The sequence below is a fragment of the Mustelus asterias genome, chromosome 18 (genome assembly GCF_964213995.1).
Source record: "Mustelus asterias chromosome 18, sMusAst1.hap1.1, whole genome shotgun sequence".
NCBI lineage: Eukaryota > Metazoa > Chordata > Chondrichthyes > Carcharhiniformes > Triakidae > Mustelus > Mustelus asterias.
Genome location: NC_135818.1, coordinates 74,724,784 through 74,741,235, shown reverse-complemented (window position 1 = coordinate 74,741,235; position 16,452 = coordinate 74,724,784).

Genomic DNA, 16,452 nt, shown 5'->3' with positions numbered 1-16,452 from the left:
TTCTGCCCATTTTCAAACCAACCCAATCAATTTCACTATCAGGGCTTTAGTGTATGAGTTAGGATATAGATACATTTATAGACTCTTCCATACCACCCTTCATCCTATGAGCAAGATCGTCCCACCAGAGCTGGGAAAACACTGATGCATGTTCAGGTGATAGTCTTTAACATTGACGCCAGGCTCCACATGATTTCACATGACCAGAGAAAGCAAGGTCCTATTAATCGTCATCTTGCACCATCACCTCATAATTGGAAATTCAGTGCTCCTCCATGTTAGATGTCACTTGGGAGGAAACCATAAGATAGCACGGATATGCAATGCGATTTGGGTGGCACGGTGGCACAGTGGTTAGCACTGCTGCCTCACAGCGCCAGGGACCCAGGTTCAATTCTGGCCTTGGGTGACTGTCTGTGGAGTTTGCGTGTTCTTCCCATGGATTGGGCGGCACGGTGGCACAGTGGGTTAGCACTGCTGCCTCACAGCGCCAGGGACCCGGGTTCAATTTAGGCCTTGGTCACTGTTTATGTGGAGATTGCACGTTCTCCCCGTGTCTGCGTGGGTTTCCTCAGGGTGCTCCGGTTTCCTCCCAAATTCCAAAGATGTGCAGGTTAGGTTGATTGGCTATGCTAAATTGACCCTAATGTCGGGGGATTAGCAGGGTAAATATGTGGGGTTACGGGCGTAGGGCCTGTGTGCGATTGTTGCCGGTGCAGACTCGATGGGCCGAATGGCCTCCTTCTGCACTGTGGGGATTCTATGATTCTATGATTTCCCCCGGGTGCTCCGGTTTCCTCCCACAGTCCGAAGATGTGCAGGGTAGGTTGATTGGCCATGCTAAATTGCCCCTTGGTGTCACAAGATGCATAGATTAGGCGGATTAGCAGGATGGATGCATGGGAATATGGGGTAAGTGTGCTTAAGGGTCGGGGCAGATTCAATGGGCCGAATGGTTTCCTTCTGCACTGTAGGAATTCTATGAATTCAATGTCAACTGCTAGGAGTGGCTCAATCGAACTATCATAGACCAAACTCATTGAGTAATGTAGAACAGAGCTAGCAAAGTGATTCGGTGATGAGGGAACCAACAACTGAAGTAATTTAATTGGTCTCATCATCACTAAGCAACTACCTGTGGCAAACATGCCTGTCACAGTAGCATTGGTAGAAGAGACTACTGCACAGTTCTGGTGAAGACAAAATCTGTTCACCATCAAAATAATGTCCTGCCTGTTGTACTGTGACACTATCACTGCACTGAGGCAGCGTAAAAGTGGGCATTTAACAGACCCCGTGAGCCATTAGCAGAAGTGTATCTCGTATTTCTGTAACCTCCAAAGATGTGTGGGTTAGGTGGATTAGCCATGATAAATTGTCTATTAGTGTGAGGGGATTAGCAGGGTAAATACGTGGGATTACAGGGACAGGGCCTGGGAGGAATCGATGTCGGTGCAGGCTCGATGGGCCGAATAGCCTCCTTCTGCACTGTAGGGATTCTATGATTATACTCACTGATTTTCTGCCACACACACCTCACACCTTCATCAAGGCAGGAGGCCGACTCTGGTTCAACGTTGAGTGTCGTAAGTGATGAAGGGGGTAACACTGGCCATACCTTGGAACCAGATACAAACCTACTTGAAACTAGGATCCAGCGTGCAATCTTGGCCTTCATTTTCTGAACATTAAATACTGCTGCGATACAATTAACTTTGTGATCTTCCACAAGCTCTCTATCTATTTAAACCATCGATTATCAGTAATTAGATCACTATTTCTATTCTTTGGTGCTAACCTTAGGTACTGAACATCAGTTTGTCAGTTAATGCAACCAATTGATTTTCAAAAATGAAAACAAGTTGCTAACGCCTTACCTCCAAAATAAATTAACCACACATTTTCACAGGACAGGAAACCACTGTATTAACCTCTGTGTATCTTTGCTCTTTTACCCATGTTGTTTTCTTATTAAGATTTTGGAGGACATTCTGCGAATTAACAAGTTTCATGCAAGGCTACGATAGCGTGAAAACATTTTAAAATGCTAATATATTACGTACGGCTAGGAATAAGTTGTTTGCTGAATTAGGACTGAAATTAAACTGGTCATTATAATGCTTTGCCCCTCAACATTTTTTTGTTTCAAGAATATTAAATGAAAAAGGAAGACAGAAATGTACCATCTGTACCTCGTGTTTATTCATTGAAAGTACGCACCGTCGACCAGATCACAGATTAGATCCCTGATCTGTGCTCAGTTAGATGAGCAGAAGGGGGGTTTTTTAAAATTCTTTCATGGGATGTGGGCATAACTGGCAAGGCCAGCATTTGTTGCCCATTGCTAATTGCCCTTGAACTGAGTGGCTTGCCAGACCATTTCATAGAATCATAGAGGCCCTACAGTGCAGAAGAGTCTGCACTGACTCTGACAGTGTATCTCACCCAGGCCTTCACTCCCATCCTATCCCTGTAATCCCACACATTAGCCATGGCTAATCCCTCTAACCTATACATCTTGGGACACTGAGGGGCAATTTAGCATGGCCAATCCATCTAACCTGCAAATCATTTCAGAGGGCTGTTGAGAGTGGAACGGTGGCACAGTGGCTAGCACTGTTGCCTCACAGCGCCAGGGACCCAGGTTCAATTCCAGCCGTGGGTGACTGCCTGTGTGGAGTTTGCACATTCTCCCTGTGTCTGCGTGAGTTTCCTCCGGGTGCTCCAGTTTCCTCCCACAGTCCAAAGATGTGTGGGTTAGGTAGATTGGCCATGCTAAATTGACCCTCGTGTCAGGGGGATTAGCAGGGTAAATATGTGAGATTACAGGAATAGGGCCTGGGTGGGATTGTGGTAGATGCAGACTCGATGGGCTGAATAGTCTCCTGCTGCACTGTATGGATTCTATGAGAGTCAACCACATTGCTGCGAGTCTGGAGTAACATGTCGGCCAGACCAGGTAAGGACAGCAGATTTCCTTCCCTAAAGGGAATTCGAAATAATACTATGATTTATATTTACTACTATTAGTAAACCAGATGGGTTTTTACGACAATCAATGGTTTCATGGTCAGCTTTATGGAGACTAGCTTTTCAATTTCAGATTATGGATTCAATTTAAGTTCCACCACATGAAATATTGATGATGTGGAGATGCCGGCATTGGACTGGGGTGGGCACAGTAAGAAGTCTCACAACACCAGGTTAAAGTCCAACAGATTTATTTGGAATCACGAGCTTTTGGAGCGCTGGTCCACTCACCTGATGAAGGAACAGCGCTCTGAAAGCTCATGATTCCAAATAAACCTGTTGGACTTTAATCTGGTGTTGTGAAACTTCTCACTGGAAATACAATATTGCTGGAATTTTACTGCCTCACCCACCCGGTTGAGGTGGGCAAGGCGGCAAAATTCCGGCCTATGTATCTACACACACACTGATATATATCAGATGAGGGGAGGGTCATACACAACTGAGATATCTCCTCCACCTACCCATCACCCACCATGTTTCAATAGCAGGTGGGATCAAGGAAAACCCTAAAGCTTTCTATAGGTATGTCAGGAATAAAAGAATGAGGAGGGTAAGATTAGGGCCAGTCAAGGACAGTAGTGAGAAGTTGTGCGTGGAGCCTGAAGAGATAGGAGAGGCGCGAAATGAACATTTTTCGTCAGCATTCATGCGGAAAAAAGACAATGTTGTCGAGGAGAATACTGAGATACAGGCTATTAGACTAGACGGGATTGCGGTTAATGAGGAGGTGTTAGCAATTCTGGAAAGTGTGAAAATAGATAAGTCCCCTGGGCTGGATGGGATTTATCCCAGGATTCTCTGGGAGGCTAGGGAGGAGATTGCAGAGCCTTTGGCTTTGATCTTTATGTTGTCATTGTCTACAGGAATAGTGCCAGAAGACTGGAGGACAGCAAATGTTGTCCCCTTGTTCAAGAAGGGGAGTAGAGACAACCCTGGTAATTATAGACCAGTGAGCCTTACTTCTGTTGTGGGCAAAGTTTTGGAAAGGATTATAAGAGATAGGATTGATAATCATCTAGAAAGGAATAATTTGATTAGGGATAGTCAACACGGTTTTGTAAAGGGTAGGTCGTGCCTCACAAACCTTATTGAGTTCTTTGAGAAAGTGACCAAAGAGGTGGATGAGGGTAAAGCAGTTGATGTGGTGTATATGGATTTCAGTAAAGTGTTTGATAAGGTTCCCCACGGTAAGCTATTGCAGAAAATACGGACACATGGGATTGAGGGTGATTTAGCGGTTTGGATCAGGAATTGGCTAGCTGTAAGAAGACAGAGGGTGGTGGTTGATGGGAAATGTTCATCCTGGAGTTCAGTTACTAGTGGTGTACCGCAAGGATCTGTTTTGGGGCCGCTGCTGTTTGTCATTTTTATAAATGACCTGGATGAGGGCGTGGAAGGATGAGTTGGTAAATTTGCGGATGACACTAAAGTCGGTGGAGTTGTGGACAGTGCGGAAGGTTGTTGCAGGTTACAGAGGGACATAGATAAGCTGCAGTGCTGGGCTGAGAGGTGACAAATGGAGTTCAATGCGGAAAAAGTGTGAGGTGATTCACTTCGGAAGGAGTAACAGGAATACAGAGTACTGGGCTAATGATAAGATACTTGGTAGTGTGGATGAACAGAGAGATCTCGGTGTCCATGTGCATAGATCCCTGAAAGTTGGCACCCAGGTTGATAGGGTTGTTAAGAAGGCGTTCGGAGTGTTAGCTTTTATTGGTAGAGGTCATGTTGCAGCTGTACAAAACTCTGGTGCGGCCGCACTTGGAGTATTGCGTACAGTTCTGGTCGCCGCATTATAGGAAGGATGTTGAAGCATTGGAAAGGGTGCAGAGGAGATTTACTAGGATGTTGCCTGGTATGGTGGGAAGGTCTTATGAGGAAAGGCTGAGGGACTTGAGGTTGTTTTCGTTAGAGAGAAGAAGGTTAAGAGGTGACTTAATAGAGGCATACAAGATGATCAGAGGATTAGATAGGGTGGATAGCGAGAGCCTTTTTCCTCGGATGGTGATAGCTAGCACAAGGGGACATAGCTTTAAATTGAGGGGTGATAGATATAGGACAGATGTCAGTTCTTCACTCCCAGAGTAGTAAGAGCGTGGAATGCCCTGCCTGCAGCAGTAGTGGACTCGCCAACATTAAGGGCATTTAAATAGTCATTGGATAAACACATGGATGATATTGGAATAGTGTAGGTGAGATGGGCTTCAGATTGGTTTCACTGGTCGGCGCAACATCGAGGGCCGAAGGGCCTGTACTGCGCTGCAATGTTCTATCTTCTATGTTCTATAATAGGCTGTTGATCCTCAGCAACTAAACACATACATAACAAATAGAGGGTGGTCGGGCACCCAAGAACCGTACTCCTACTTCAGTCACTGCAGACATCACAAAATGGTTACAAAACAGAAGGAGAACATTCAGCCAGCTGTGTCCACGTTGGCTCTCTGCCAGAGCAACATAGCCAGTGTCATTCCCCGCTCTCTCCTCCTAGCTGTGCATCCCTTTTTTTCTGAACGTGGCTTGCCTGACTCCTTTTTGGAAGCCCCGTTTCTATCCGCCTCCACCACAACCTCAGGTAATGGATCCCAGATTGTAAACTCGCTGCGGAAAATAAAACCTCTTCTCATGCCACCGTTGGTTCTTTCATGAATCAGTGCCCTCTGGTCCCTCAATCGTCCACCTAAGTTCTCTTTATCTAATTTGCTTAGACCCCTCCTCCATCTGAATATGTATCCAATCTTGCACCATTTGGCAGTGTCTAGTGCCAAATTGCCTTAAAACATATCGGCCAAATAAGCTGAAAAGATCACAACGAGGGGGTAAATGGGGCCTAGTTCAATGAAGATCTCAGGAGCAAGCAATAAAAAAAACGCCTGGATTAGTGTCTAGTTTCTTTCCAGGCTGTGCACTCTCCTTTTCTGAGAAAGGATGTTCTTGCTCTTGAGGGAGCGCAGTGAAGGTTTACCAGGCTGATTCCGGGGATGGTGGGACTGACGTATGAGGAGTGATTGACTAAGTTAGGATTGTTTTCGCTGGAATTCAGATGAATGAGGGGGGATCTCATAGAGACTTATAAAATTCTAACAGGACTAGACAGGGTAGATGCAGGGAGGATGTTCCCGATGGTGGGAGAGTCTGGAACCAGGGCTCACAGTCTGAGGATTCAGCGTAGGCCATTTAGGATGGAGGTGAGTAGACATTTCTTCACCCAAAGAGTGGGGAGCCTGTGGAATTCATCACCACAGGAAGTAGTTGATGCCAAAACATTGAATGTATTCAAGAGGCGGCTGGATATAGCACTTTTAAATTGCCTTAAAACATATAGGCCAAATAAGCTGGATCAATCACGACAAGAGGGTAAATGGGGCCTAGTTCAGTGAAGATCACAGAAGCAAGCAACAAAAAAACCTGGATTAGTGTCAAGTTTCTTTTCAGGCTGTGCAGTCCCATGTGGTTGGCATGTTTCACTGTGGCTGTACATGAAATTGAGAGGACAGAGAATTGCCTGGAAGTTTTTAAAACCAAATTGACTTGATTAGTGCCGCGTTTCAGTTTTTAGCCAAAAGTTCTGTTCTCCTTTGCCATGTGGGAGGAATCAGAGAGACGAGCTCGATTGCTATCAGAAACCAGGTCACAAAAGGCGAAGAGGTAGTGCTGTAACTCTACCCACTTCCCACACTTTCATTTTGATCTGTGTACGGTAGCGCCATTCTAACTGCTCCAGTCGCTGACATTACTGAACCCTGCAGGCAATCCGGCTTAATGTCTGAATGTACAATGACAGTAATTTACAGTTAATTTCAAGAAGTTATTTTTCTGTATAACACTGTTGGGGGAAGGGAAATAGCTCTTGTCACAATATGTAACAGATCATAAATAATATTAAAAAGGATGTAACTATTAGAATAATCCTTCCCTTTTCCCCTCTAGTATAATGCAGATTTCTTGTACTTTTAAGGTCCGATATATATGTACATGCATAAGTCAACTTTTCTCTTCTTAAGCCTCTCACCTCTAACCATTTTCAGTCAGCTTGCCTGTTGAGTCAATCAAGATGGGGAAGAGATGGCCTAGTGGTATTATCGCTGGCCTAAAAATCTAAAAACTCAGCTAACGTTCTGGATTTGAACCTCGCCACAGCAGATGGTGGAATTTGAATTCAATAAAAATATCTGGAATTAAGAATCTACTGATGACCATGAAATCATTGTCAATTGTTGTAAAAAGCTACCTGGTTCACTAATATCCTTTAGGGAAGGAAATCTGCCATCCTTACCTGGTCTGGCCTACATGTGACTCCAGAGCCACAGCAATGTGGTTGACTCTCAATAGCCCTCAGGCACCTAGGGAAGGGCAATAAATGCTGGCAAAGAGCGACACACATGTCCCACAAAAGAATAAAAAAAAATTGTGGACTGATCTTCAGAGGACATGGTTGAAGGGAGGAATCGGTGTTGCTCATTTGCATTCTCACTTTGGCTTCAAGAACTCATGAAGTCAGTCGGACAGACAGATCCAACTGGGATGCCAGCAAGCTTCTCCAGAGGATCAGGGAACACCGATGTAGCCTCTGAGATGACATTGTGAGGGAGTCCAGAGTCTACACAGACTGGGTGCAGGCTTCCACTGAGGATCCATTGAGGATCAACACCTCCCTCTCTCACGGGTTGCTGATCATTTCCTCGAGTATTAAAGGGAATGTTGTTCATTCAGCTGCTCATTAAAGGAAGCAATTTGAAATTAAATCTATAATAAGGCAAATAACAATTGCACCTTTGGGCTTCTGGAAGCCTTATGTGTAAACCTTGATCACAACTTTTGAGTTTTTTTAACCCTGGAGAAAGAATAAAGCCGGATCTTCTAATATCCTTTGAGAAATGCAAAGGTACTCAATACTTCATTCTTGGTAATAAGAAGCAACAACAGGGTAGCTGCTGAGTTGATTCATTTTTTTCCATGTGACATTTCTTGGCCACCCCCATTTGCCATGAACTGAGTTGCCATACGGTGGCACAGTGGTTAGCACTGCTGTCGCACAGCGCCCAGGGACCTGGGTTCAATTCCAGCCTCGGATCACTGTCTGTGTGGAGTTTGCACGTTCTCCCCGTGTCTGCATGGGTATCCTTCAGGTGCACCGGTTTCCTCCCACACTCTAAAGATGTGCAGGTTAGGTGGATTGGCCATGCTAAATTGTCCCTTAGTGTCATGGTGGTTAGTAGGGTAACTACGTGGGGTTAAGGGGATAGGGCCTTGTTGTGTGGGATTGTTGTCGGTGCAGGTTCGTTGGGCTGAATGGCCTCCTTCTGCACTGTAGGGATTCTATGATTCTATTCTATGATTTGAGGCATTCAGAGGTGTCGCTGGCTGGCCGCATTTGATGCCCATCCCTCGATGCCTGAAGGCTGTTGAGAGTGAACCACATTGCTGTGGCCCTGGCGTCACATGTAAGCCAGAAGAGTGTCCTTTCCTAGAAGATGATTGGTGAACCGATAGGTTTTTAGAAGAAAACCATAGCTTTTAAGTTAGAACATAGAACAGTACAGCACATGAACAGGCCCTTCAGCCCAAAATGCCGTCCCAAACATGATGCCAAATTAAACTAATCCCTTCTGCCTGCCTTTGGTCCATATCCATCTATTACTTACACATTCATGTGCTTATCTAAAAGCCCCTTAAACACCCTCTTGTATCTGCCTCCACCACCACCCCTGGCAACATGTTCCAAACACCCACCACTCTCTATATCCAAAACTTCCCCGTCACATCTCCTTTGAACTTTCCCCCTCTCACCTTAAGTGCATGCCCCCTAGTATTAGACCTTTCAGCTCTGGAGAAAAAGATTCTCTCTGTCAATCCTATCTATGCCTCTCATAATTTTATAGACTTCTAACAAGTTATCTCATAAATAACCGATTTGATGAAGTCAGTTTTGCAACCTAGCCATGATGGCATTTGATGTCATAACCATTGGCTTCCTAGTGGATTAGCAGAACTACCTCACGCCTGTGTTTACTCAATGACATAGCTTTCTCTGAATCACCGCCATCTATTTTAATTGCTTTAAGGACTCAATACCAAAATGGGAAGTTGTTCCACACAGTAGCGTATAAGATAATGATAAATGGGTAAGAATAATGAAATGGTGACCAGGCAAATACTGCAGTCCTGGACATCGAAATGAGCACCTAGTCCTTTTCAGTTTTGGAAGATCAGAAAGGTGAGGTGGCCATTTTGATTTTGTCCGATGGTACAAAATGGACGACAGTAAATCAGTAGCTCCTTTTAAACATTGGCTGGAATTCTCCAGCCGTTCGCGCCAGTGGGATTCTCTGGTCCCACCGCCAGCGCACTCCTGCCCACAGATTTCCCGCTGGCATTGGGTGACATCAGTGGGAATTCCCCGTGAAAGCGCCGGGACCAGAGAATCTCGCTGCTAGCAAAGAACACGCCACCTCCTTCCGGCAGGAAACACGCGGCTGGGAGGCTGGAAAATCCCGCCCATTGGGCGGACTTCTCCTGTTCCCCCTTCACGGGAATCATAGCGGGCGGGACAGAAAATTTGGCGGACCGTGCAAAGATCCATTGACCTCAGGCAGGAATTTCCGGCCTTGGGGCGAGCGCGGCCGGAAAATCCCATCCATTATTTCTATTTAAGTCAGTAAAAATGAAAATCAGGAGAGATGCAAAATGCACTTGCTTATTTGCGTCATCCATTTTACGCGATCTCCCAAAATGAGCATTAGCTCCTGAACATTGCTGGTATTCAAGGCTGATTCATGTCACTATGCCTATTCAGAAACTATGCCACGGGCTACAACAGAATGGATGTACTCCTTTAAGTTTCAGGCCAGTCTCAGCATGGATCTCGGAGCTGAGCTTTTGGCTCCTTAAATCTATGATTCAATCAAATCAGCAGTAGTCTTTGATCAGAAGTTTATTATTGCTTACTGGCTGCACTTGACTCTGCAGCTCCCTGTAGGATAGAGAGCTCACCATTTGCCAAATAGAATAATAGATGTTTACAGCATGGAAACAGGCCCTTCAGCCCAACTTGTCCATGCCACCCTTTTTTTTTTTAACCACTAAGCTAGTCAATATCCGAGAGGAAACTTGTTGTTGGAAATTTTCATCCACATAGACATTACCCCCAACAACAGAGATTTATTTTGAAGTGATCTCCCAAATTTACTCTCCTCTCCCCCATTTTTGTGCCTTCAACAAAGTAAGTTTTGACGTTTATTTATTAGTGTCACAAGTAGGCTTACGTTAACACTGCCATGAAGTTACTGTGAAAATCCCCTAGTCGCCACACTCCGGCGCCTGTTCGGGTACACTGAGGGAGAGTTTAGCACGGCCAATGCACCCTAACCAGCACGTCTTTCGGAATGTGGGAGGAAACCGGAGCACCCGGAGGAAACTGTAGCAGGTGAAATGGGAACCCCTGTCTTATAAGACTATTAAAACAAAGTAGATTAGGGACCACAGTGTGCCTTATATATTGAAGATATCACAATATGCCTCACTTATATGCTACGAAGGTATTATCTGTATAAGCACATAAATTATCATTTTTTGAACAAATATTATAGATTTAAACTGTATTTGTGTGTTTTCTTATGAACTTTGGCCAATAAGCAGTTTACCCCTTGGCATAATGGGAAATAGGTTTCAGCTGTCAGACCGCATTCTTTTGGAAGAAGTATAGAGTAATATACCCTATTATCAGAGGCAGATGATAAAGAGGCAGGGAAACAGACAGGGAAGATGACTCCCTTATTGTTCCTAGGATTGCAGGTGTTAGGAGTGACCCTGGGACCTATCAGATGCGCGTAAGTGAAGTTACTAGGCAACAGGGGGAAGAGTCTATGGGTTCGGTTAACCAATGAATTCCTAATTCTGCTAGAGGGTAGAATTCTAATGGCCAAAGTAAATGAAGTGTATTAATGTAATTGGATCATCCAGTTTGGATGACAGGTGGGGCAGGAAGATCAAATCTTCAGAAATGTATAACTGTTGTGTTCATTGGATGTAACATCAGAGAGAGGCGAGAATCCTCACACCATCTCTCTCCCAATATGTGTTGGTTAAATAAAATGGCTTTTACTGCATACTGTCTTTCGCAAGTCTTTGACCGGAATTTTACCGGCACGCCCGCCCCCGGAATTGGGGCGGGCGAGGCTCGGAGAACGGCATTCTCTGTTGGCCCCGGGAGGGATCTAACGAACCTCGGGTGGACGTGCCGATAAAATTCCGCCTTTTATGTTTGCTGCGCCTGGCTGAATACAAGGCTCTGCAAGGGGTTACCCTGAGAAATCCCCCTTACAGAAACCCACACAGACACAGGGAGAACGTGCAAACTCCACACAGACAGCTGGGAATCGAACCAAGTCCCTGGTGCTGTGAGGCAGCAGTGCTAACCACTGTGCCACCGCGCCGCCCAAAGTAGTTCTATAAAATGTATTCATTAGTCACAAGTAAGACTTACATTAACACTGCAATGAAGTTACTGTGAAATTCCTCAAGTCGCCACACTCCGGCGCCTGTTCGGGTCAATGCACCTCACCAGCATGTCTTTCAGACTGTGGGGGGAAGCCGGAGCACCTGAAGGAAACCCATGCAGACATAGGGAGAACATGCAAACTCCACATAGACAGTAACCCAAGCTGGGAATTGAACCCGGGTCCCTGGCGCTGTGAGGCAGCAGTGCTAACCACTGTGCCACCGTGCCGCCCCAGGTATTCAGAGATGCTTTCGTAAAAGTTGCTCCTTTAATATCTCAAAACCCAATTAGAATCCAGGTTGAGGCACATCTTCGCTTGTAATCGCCCCACTCAAAGGAAAATGCCTCCATTTTGTACACTGAATTTGAGCCTGAGACTTTAAGTGCTGGTTGGACATTTCTAGCAGCATGCCTTCTTACAGTACCAATTTGCAGTAGAGTTGAAAATTGCTGCATAAACCACATCATGCATGTTCAACAGCACTTCATCAATAGTTCCAGAAGCAACCAGTGAGCCGCACTGAATCTTTGTCACAAGTCCACAGCAACTTGTTGAATAGTGGTCCAGGAAACGACAGGAATAATTTGTGGGATGTAATCAGAGGTTAACCAAACTGTGTTGGTTATCTTGATAAATGGCTCAAAGCTGCTCTGCATTATGGGGTGCAATCTGAAGGTTTTGGCACAACTTGGCCAGTTTATTTGACTTGCGCATCATTCTGCTGCTTTCCATATGGAATGATGTAGCGGTCATTGCAAAGCCAGTTCGATCAGCCTGCGGGGTGAAGACAGATGTTAGAAAATTGAGACAGCTACCATTAACAGCTGTGTTTACAAACACAGTTCCTATGACACATATCTGAGGAACATACAACATAGGAGACCATTCAACCCATAATGCTTATGCCATCCCAATGAAAGAGTTATTCAATTTGCCCTACCCTTTCCCTTTAGCTCTGCAAATTTTTCCTTTTCAAGAATTTATCCAGTTCCCTTTTGAAAGATTTTTTTATTCAATCTGCTTCCACTACACATTCAGGTAGTGCACTCCAGATCACAACAACTCACTGTATAAAACACATTTCTCCTCAGCTCTCTTGTGGGGCAGCACTGCGGCACAGTGGTTAGCACTGCTGCCTCACAGTGCCAGGTTCCTGGGTTTGATTCTCAGGTTGGGCCACTGTTTGTGTGGAGTCTGCATGTCCTCTGAGTGGGTGCTGTGGTTTCCTTCCATGTTCTGAAAGACGTGCTGGTTAGGTGCATTGGCCATGCTAAATTCTCCCTCAGTGTACCCAAACAGGCACCAGAGTGTGACGACTAGGGGATTTTCACACTAACATCATTGCAGTGTTAATGTAAGCCCACTCATGACAATAATAAATAAAAACTTCTGGTTCCTTCACCAATTCATTTAAAAATGTGACCTTTGGTCCCTGACCTTCCTACCAGTAGAGGTAGTTTATTCTTATTTACTCTTTCAGAATTTCAGACATCTCTTTTAACTCAGCACAAGATCAGAAAAATAGGCCGGACTTCTCCAGTCTCACGCGCCTTGCTACTGCTGTCAGCAAGAATGGAGAATTTGGCACTCGGCCAAATCTCCAGTCACTGAAGCTGGACCGGAGAACCCCAGCCACAGGTGAGGTCGGAGAATTCTGGCCATAAATTCCAATAGGAATTCCAGTTTGGGTGGATAAGTGAGCTTAATAAAACAAATCAAAAATAAAGCAAACGAGATTCATTGTTACAAACTTAAATCTATTGAGCTCAAATCCAAAGGACTTCTGACAGTAAGGGGCAATTTAGCATGGCCAATCAACCTAACCCGCACAACTTTGGCGTGTGGGAGGAAACCGGAGCACCCGGAGGAAACCCCACGTAGACACGAGGAGAATGTGCAAACACCACATGGACAGCCACCCAAAGCCAGAATTGAACCCGGATCCCTGGCACTGTGAGGCAGCAGTGCTAACCACTGTGCTACCATGCTGCCCACTGTCAGGCCATTCAGCCCATGCCAGTGTTTATGCTGCACGCAAGTCTCTTCCCATTCTATTTACTTCATCTAAACCTTATCAACATATCAGAGAATCATAGTATCCTACAGTGCAGAAGGAGGCCATTTTGCCCATCGAGTCTGCACCGACCACAATCCTACCCAGGTCCTATTCCCCTAACACCACACATTTATCCTAGCTAGTCCCCCTGGCACTAAGGGGCAATGTAGCATGGTCAATCCACCTAACCCACACATCTTTGGACTGTGGAAGGAAACCAGAGCACCTGAAGGAAACCCATGCAGACACAGGGAGAACGTGCAGACTCCACACAGACAGTGATCCAAGCCAGGAATCGAACCCCGGTCCCTGGCACTGTGAGGCAGCAGTGCTAACCACTTTGCCATCGTTCCGCCCATTGTGCCACTCACAATATCCTTCGATTCCTTTCTCCCTCACGTAGTTATCCAGTTTCCCCTTGAATGCATCTAGGTTATTCTCCTCAACTGCTCCATGTGATAATGACTAGTTCACCTTTTCCTTAAATAGTTGCATGGGGTCATTTGTTTCCATCTGAGGGGGCAAGTTAACATTTCTTTCGAAAGGCAGCACGTCTGCAATACAACACTTACTGAGCGTTAGTCTAGAATGGTACTTCAAGCTACAGGTGCTGAGGCAAGAGTGTTACTACTGATCCACTTCTGACAACTGATCAGTTGTCCAGCTGTGACCAGCGAATCAGTGTGTCTATTCAAACATTCAGGAATTGTTGCATGAAATGGAATCCGAATGAGGATCCGATGACCATGCAATTAGAGAATCTGAAATGCCTCAGGGGACATGTCCCACAGGTACAGCAAATTTCACTCTGAACGAGGTTTGAATCTCTAACTTTTTAAGAGGCAGACTATCAGGTCATGTGAAAAATGGGCTGCTACGAAACAGGGGAAAAATTCCGAAAGGATTTCGTTTGCCCGAATAGAACAGAAAAACGGCGATGCTTCCACATTGCGAAATGCTGGAAACTCACAGTAGGATCCATCAGCACTGGAAATGGGAGAAGACCGGCTAGTGTTGCAGTTGGCAGCCTCCACCAGCGCAATTTCCACTCCCACCCTGGGTACAAGTTCCCATATTTGAAAAGCAAGATAAAGTGTGGATAAAAGTGCAGGACTGAAGAGGCTAACCTCTTTTCCCATTCAGATGCCAACTGGGACCCTGTGCAGTTTCTACTCCTGTTTTGCCTCAATGCATTTGTGTTTCCAGCCTGACTTTAAAACGCATGCAAGGTGATTGCAACACCAGGAATATGTACAAGAGGTGTATGTATTTGCTGAAATTAATACCACAGGCCCGGTGCCCAGATAGAAACAATCCGTGACTGATCTCCTGCCTGCTCTCATTATTATTGTATGACACACTTTATTCCTCCTATAAAAACCCTGTAATATTCTTTATACTTTGCTACTTATGAGCCCTTATTTATCATAAGAGAATGATGATGAGCGAAGATCGGCATGCCTCCAAGTAGATGGTTGGGCATGCCTGAACTCTTTAGCAAGCCACAGACTGCTGGTTATTTGGATTCAATTTCTGTCTGATGCAATTTAAACTGACAGCAACAAGAAAGGCAAGTCACCCAAGTTAATTTAAAAGAAAAAGCCAACTTCTTGATGGGGAGCTTCCATATATGATGCCACAGTGAGGCTAGGAGGGGAAATTTCCCACCCCGCCCACCACGGGAATTGTAGTGGGCTGGGGGGGTGGATTATGCGAAGGTCTGTTGACCTCGGGTGGGTTTTCCAATTTCGGGATGAATGCGACTGGAAAATCCCTCCCTAGACGTTCAAATGTCAGAGGTCAGATTTTCCAAGCCAGTTCAGGATTCAGGATTCTTGGACAACACCTGGGTCCCGACCCTTCACCGACAATATTTTTAAATGCTAACACCATCGGTGGGTGGGAGACCAGCCCGCTGCCCAATTAACGGTGCCAAGAGCCTCCCGCAGGTGGGAGCTGCCCTGCCAAGCTTTGTGCTGCTGCCTTGCTGAAGTGAGCAATCACCTTGGAGAGCCAACAGTTTTTATGCTTGTGAAAGTGGGCATGCAGCCAAAGTAAAGGCAAAGTGCACAATCCGACGCAAGAGTTTCAATGGGCACCCTGTCTACTGTGATGGGACTGCCTTTAAGAAGTACATCTTTTAAATCATGTTCTCTGCGGTTTGCAAGCAAGCTTGTTCTCTAGGTTATTAGCACCGGGCTGCCTTTTATTGCTGCCTAAATGGAGTTTTGTTTATTTGTAATCTGGGCCTAATGCGGTGTCCTGGAGTTTTAGGAGTTTACAACACTTTTGAATTGTTAGGGGAAAGAATGACAAAAGTTCTTTTACCTCAGTTTCAGAGATGTCCTCATTTTCAAGCTGCCAGCACATTTTTTCTCTTTCTTCCTGATGTTATGAGAAGCTGTTGGACTCCAGAATGAAAAGCAGTATTTCTGTGCCTCTCTCCCTGATATTGGAAATTCTGCTGCTGCTGTTTGTTGGAAGATGTTTGATCTTCAGGCTGGATGCAGTGTTCTGTCTCTCTCTCCCTGGTGTTTTGGGAAGCTGTTATACTTCAAGCTTGTCTGGGTATGTGTCAAGGAATCTGCAGAATCCAACAGCATCACGTGAACATTCTTATTTTCTGTGCTAAACCTGAGAGAGGTGTATGTTTATAAGGGAGTTAGTTGTACTGGAACAGTGCATTTAGTTGTTAACGTTTATACAATATCACGGTTGATTTTTTTTCTTGTTTGAAATTGGTAAAAGCTATTGCTAATTTTCTTTGTGTGTCAACTGCATTCTTAAATAAACTTTGTTTGATGAAAGCTCCCTAGTGGGTCATTTGAATCATACCTGGAGTGAAACATCTCATGCTTACCC